Raw genomic sequence first — 6,000 nt, forward strand, 5'->3', positions numbered from 1 at the left:
TGCTCACACCGTTGGCCAGAACAGTTCATTCCATGGTTAGGCTACACTTACCTTCCGCAATTGATTTTTTTTGTTTTTAGGATTGTGTCTTCTGCAGAATAAGGCAGATGTGAAAATCTAATTGTGCCCTTTCAAGAACCACTGGGGTTCCCCCCACGTCAACAACTACAACAGGCTCCTCTCTGGAACTCACTGGCCACGTTCCTGACATTGTGGGTCAATTCAAATCATAAAGTCATAACTTCAAATCAACAAGAAAAAAAGAAAAGAGCTCCCATGTGTAAACTTCACAGTGGCTCCAGAAGACTAGAGCTTTTTCCCCTTCACAGCGTGGATGGATCTGACATAACAGGAGACATCAGAACAACTAAGTGAACTCTCCCTTCGCAGTGCCATGTAGATCTGTTGTTTGTAAATTATGAATCAAAAAATATACATATAAAGGAGGCGTACATGAAGAGAAACAGAGAGGAACATGGTGGTTTTCGTGTCATTGGACACCGGTGTGTCTCTTCGCCACAATATCAACAGAAGCAGGGGAGGACGTACCGTAAAGGAAGTCCCGGGAAACTCTACTCTTATCACCGCCTGGATCACGGATATTTATCCCCGAGGAGCAGCTCAGGATTCCCCTCTTCTGCTCCCACTGCCCTCCGCCCCACTCCCGAGCTATTTCGGCTGTTCTTTCCCTCTGCTCCGGGTAGAAACGACGTCCTCAAAGAGGAGAGGGGGGGGGGGGGGGGGGGGGGGGTCTCCAGCGTTCGACAAGCCGACCGACCAATGGGCCGCCGGCATGACAACAATCCACCGCTTACAGCCAATCAAGGTTCTGCTCGCAACGCAGCACTATGCGATCATTGGTGGACTGAGCGAAGACCGCCCAGTGGAAATGACCACACAGCCGGAGAAAGACGAGAGCGTGTGATACAAAATTAAAAATAAATAAAACAGTCAGTCATAGATATTACAGGAATAAATCATACTTCTTGTGAATATAGTTCTGTTATCGGGAACATCTGCTCTTGTAAGTTATAAATTGTTATATTTACAATAAGAATTTCCTATCTCTATTGTAGTAATTATATGATGGGAACACCAAATCATTTGCATTTATTGGACTGCTTTTCAGATTTTAAAACATATACTTCGGTTTTTAAAAAAATCACTTAAAAAAAAAATGATTTACTTTTAATACTGTATTAAGAGACTCCAAATTGTCCAGCAAAGAACAATATCAACAACACCTCCTGTTTGTATTCTAATGTATGTTAATCTTTTATTTACTTTTATCCTTTTTAAATGTTTTTGCTGTTGCATTGTATGCTTGAACATTGCATTACTTCCCTGTGAAAAAAAAAGTTGTACAGCATGAGAGCAGCATTGGGTCTGTTGTCAGAAACAGCTCAACTGAGCTATGCATTGTGAACAAATGTTTATTACATATGTCAACACTGATTACTGGATTTGAAAGCACCCTTTTGAAACTTAAAAACTTGAATTATTTTCGCTGCTTTGGTTAATCAGTTACAGTTTTTAGGGTTCAAACCCCAACAGGGGTATTATTCTTATTATTATTAATAAAATTATTAGCATTCTGCCACGAGATCTCAAATTCCCATGAGCTGGAATAAGCCAAAACTTGGAGCAACAACGGGAAATTATGTCTTATGTCTTGTGCAACACTAATTATCGACATCGGCCACATGGCGGCATTGTAATTATGGCTAAAAATTCAATTTCGGAAAGACCATGCCCTCACACCATACGTCCGATTGACTTAAAATTTGCACATACAGTCACATATAATGTGCTTTACAAAAAAGCCTCTAGGACCACAAACGGCACGGTGACAAAATCTTGCGCTTATTAGCTTAACTGAAAAACAGTAATATTATCGACAACAAATTTGGTATGAAGCCGTAGGGTATGGAAATACAAATTTCTATAGTAAATGAGCAAGCTTGGTCGAAAAACATGGCAGCTTCTAGACAAAATGTCTTTGAGGCATATTGGCCATAAGCAATTAATGATGTGTCCAATCATCACTAATACATGACTTATATCTGTGATCAGCTACAGTTCTACTTGAAGCAATTTGTTACAAACAAAAAGACACAAGTTTGACACAAACTTGCATCTCAATAACAATTTTACCAAAATTGGTGAATGCTTGAGGGGCAAGAAATGATCAAAATATGAGGCATCATCCTGATTTGTGAAACTGGGCGAGGGTCACAAATGGTAAAGGGTTTGAACCCTCCGATCGCCTCTTGCCGCTATATTAATATGTTGATTTTCAATTAACATTGATAGGAAACCTGGGTACTGCATTGAACATGAACGAACAAAACAAGTTATTAATTATTTTAAATATATTTGAGCTCTTTCCTGACTAACTCCTTATCAACAAATAATTCCTGTTTTTAATCTTGAATCAAAACACATTTTTTTTGAGAAAAAGTATTTATAGTTTGATGATCTTAGTCGGACTGGAATTTTCATGAATTATCATGGGAAACATTGACCAGAGTGAGGATAATTTTTCGAATAAAAGACATCAGAGAGCTTAGTTTTTCATTTTCCAATTCCTCATGTTGTTCTGAGCTGCAGTGAATAGGGAGAAGAATAGGTGTCAAAGCATTAACACTGTCAGGAATTCTGTCAGAATCAAATGAATATTTTACTTTTGAGTGTTCCAGTGAATTATTACAGTGAAAAAACAAGACACCATCTACTAACAACAGAATCTCTGTGACACAAGTTTGACAAATGAATAAGAGTGTAACATTGGTGCCCTCTTATGGTAAACCAAAGACTGTGGTCTACTCTAAAAACAGTAAATACTCGATTTGTCCAATCCACCAGAGCCCCATTAACCTCTATTCCAACAACTTTGTGAAATGTGTGGTATTTCTCTACATTAAAACACTTTGTGGTTCTGTCAATGATTTTGACGCAAAACTCACATTTGAAGCAAGATTTTGACAACAGGGTGCCCTTGAAGACAGGACCCCATGATCAGGTGAAGAAGCAGGACACAACTACCATGTCAGTTGGTATTATCATTTAGTGTTGCAAATTCCTGTTCAATCAAATCTGCAACAAAAAAAACCCAGTATTAAGCCTTGGTTGTTAATATTTTTTTATAATAAATAAACCTGTTTCTGCAGCCAAAGTAGAGAGAAGAAGTAGTTATAGTTTGATGCTGTTAGTCGGACTGGAATTTTCATGAATTATCATGTGAAATATTGATCAGAGTGTGGATCATTTTTCCAATAAACAACATCAGAGAACTCAGTTTTTATTTGTCAATTCTTCATGTTGCTCTGAGCTGCATTGACAGAATAAGCATCAAAGCATTAAAGGTGACATATTATGCTCATATTCAGGTTCTTACTTTAATTTGAGTGACCACTTGAAAAGGTTTACATGTTCAGAAAAGGCCTCAGTGTTCTCATAGTGCCCATTCCTGCATCTCCTCTTTTCACCCTCTCTCTAAAATACCTGGATTTCTTTTAGCCCCTCCTCCAGATAAACCCCAGTCCGATCTGATTGGCCAGCTGAACCAGGTTGCTGTGATTGGTCAAACAATTTCATAATGTGTAAGAAATGTCATGCCCCTTTACCACAGAAGTGGAGTTGCTCAGATTGCAGGTGGGGTTACGCCAAAAGAGTCCAACTTTGACATCACATTGGGAGAAAAATCTGAACCAGTCGTTTAGAGCCAGACTGTAGGGTTTAGCCGGCTCACAAAAAAGGCTTCAAAGATACATACATTTATGTGCACAAACCCGGACAAGTGATTTTTGCATAATATGTCACCTTTAACACTGTCAAGAATTCTGTCAGAATTAAATGTATTTATTTGATGTGATAAACTCTCTTTAAGAGTGTTCTGTTCTACCTCCGAGGATGGTTTCTATCTAACCAACTTGATGAGACTTGAAATGTGCTCGAGTTTATGATTTGCACCAGAATGAATATCCAGTAATAGTATAGTTTGATGATAATCCAACTATACTATTACTGGATATTATATATTCAATAAATTTAAACCGTGAAATTTTTTCTTGGTCCTTTGCCTCAGCAATAAACTGAAATGTTCTCACAGACAGATTTTTCAGAAATAAGTATTTCTGACTTCTTTTGGCTTTGGTTCACATGGGATTGTGGGATGTGTCAGCTTATTCTAACCTGTGCTGCATTTCAGCTATCAAAAAAGCCTTGTGACAAAATGGAGCCAGTGGTTATGCGCTGCATCCACATATGTGTTAAGCACATATTTACATACATTATAATGCAAGAGCCATCATTTTTTGCACACCTACTAAGGGTCATGCTACACAGACTGTATTTATATAGCGTTTTCAAGTCTTATTATCGACCACTCTAATATGACCACCTCTTCCATTGGAGTCACAGCCGCACAGAGCAGGCCTGATGTAGTGATCCAACTATCAAACATATTTTTTTTCATGTGGAGGATTACAAAAATGTATTCCTCAAATTTGTTGTTGGACAATTTATTTGGATGATTAAAATTATCTCTATAATAGTGTTTATAATGTTCATTTTTGTGGTTCTCCTTACACAACAAGCAGCACAGGGATGAGTGTTTACTCTCTTGATGATGTCCAGGGAAGAGGTTGTTAAACTATGAGGAAGATGATTTGAATTGGGTGAAATGGTTTATATACTGTAGTCAAGTTGTTTTTGTAGTGGTTGACACTGGGTATCAAGTGGTTGTTACTTCCCTCCTCTTTCTGACGTCCGGGACAAACAGGAGCTCTGACGTTCTTGCTTTTGCTTTTGACTTTATCTGCGTCAAGCCCGTCTACTTCTGATAGGAAATATGTGAGTATTTCCTTCAAATTAAAAGCATACAACTGATGTCAGGTTAACAAGCTGTGCAACGGAATTTTATGGTGGCATCTGACCGGTATGTTTTTTTTAGCTCTTAATTTCATTAACATTTAATGGGATATTAATATTTCATACAAAAGCAAGCAAGAATAAGTCTTATCAGTATTAATGATTTTGACGATATGAAAATTATGTAAAATTTATAGCAGAGTAAACCCATTTAAAAAAAAATGGAAGCAGTTGAGGATGTACTCAGATCAAAATTTTAATGTCGAGTAAAATATACTGATACCAGAAAATAAAAGCACTCCATTATAATAAAGAATGCGACATTGAAAATGTTACTTGAGAAAGGGTATTTGACTATAATCAGACTTCAATGGATAATAACCAGATGTTAATAAAGTACTCAATGCAGAAAAATGTCCCTTGAGTGATATACAACTACAACATTAGATCACTGTTCCTGATGACTTAGCACATATGAAAACAGTATTTTACAGTTACATATGTTGGCGGTGGATCTGCATTTTTTTTTGTTTAATATAGGGCCGCAATGATTATTTTCAAAATTGGTTAACATGCTTGATTATGTTCTTATGAGAGCATCGGAATTAAAAAGCAGTAAGTCCTCACATTTGAGGAGCCACTATAGTGATTTTCCTCTCTCATAGTACCATCTGTAACAAAGCCCCTCATTTGTTTTGTATGTAAACTCCTAATTTGTGAGTTAACTAGTAATAAGATAATACTCAGGTAAAGTACAAGTCCCTTATATTTGTACAATGGCATATTACTTATTTACACTGCTGTGGAAGAATCATGTCTTTTTTTGAAGCTGGAGCTTCCAGGAGTGGAGGAAAACTAATAATTGTAGCAACAGTGTTTCAGAAATTGACAATAAAGGTATTTGTAAAGGCGTTCAATGAATAATAGAAAATTGTTTCTCCCGTTTGTTAGACTGACTTCTTGACAAGCTGGGCACTCTCTCTCTCTCTCTCTCTCTCTCTATAGTATATATATATATATATATATATATATATATATATATATATATATATATATATATATATATATATATATATATATATATATATATGTATAGTATTATTACTACTATTACTATATGTATAGTAT

At 36.6% G+C, this 6,000-nt stretch overlaps 1 protein-coding gene across 1 annotated transcript in view; it reads right to left on the minus strand.

Annotated features, from left to right (window-relative positions):
• Positions 1–720, minus strand: part of ccdc102a (coiled-coil domain containing 102A) — a 78,687-nt gene extending 77,967 nt beyond the window's left edge. Inside the window, exon 1 of the mRNA XM_035628190.2 lies at positions 550–720. The gene's annotated coding sequence lies outside the window, so the exon portion shown is untranslated. The remainder of the gene's footprint in view (positions 1–549) is intronic.
• Between the last annotated feature and the right edge of the window lie 5,280 nt (positions 721–6,000).

Source organism: Scophthalmus maximus, chromosome 4 (genome assembly GCF_022379125.1).
Source record: "Scophthalmus maximus strain ysfricsl-2021 chromosome 4, ASM2237912v1, whole genome shotgun sequence".
Taxonomy (NCBI): Eukaryota; Metazoa; Chordata; class Actinopteri; order Pleuronectiformes; family Scophthalmidae; genus Scophthalmus; species Scophthalmus maximus.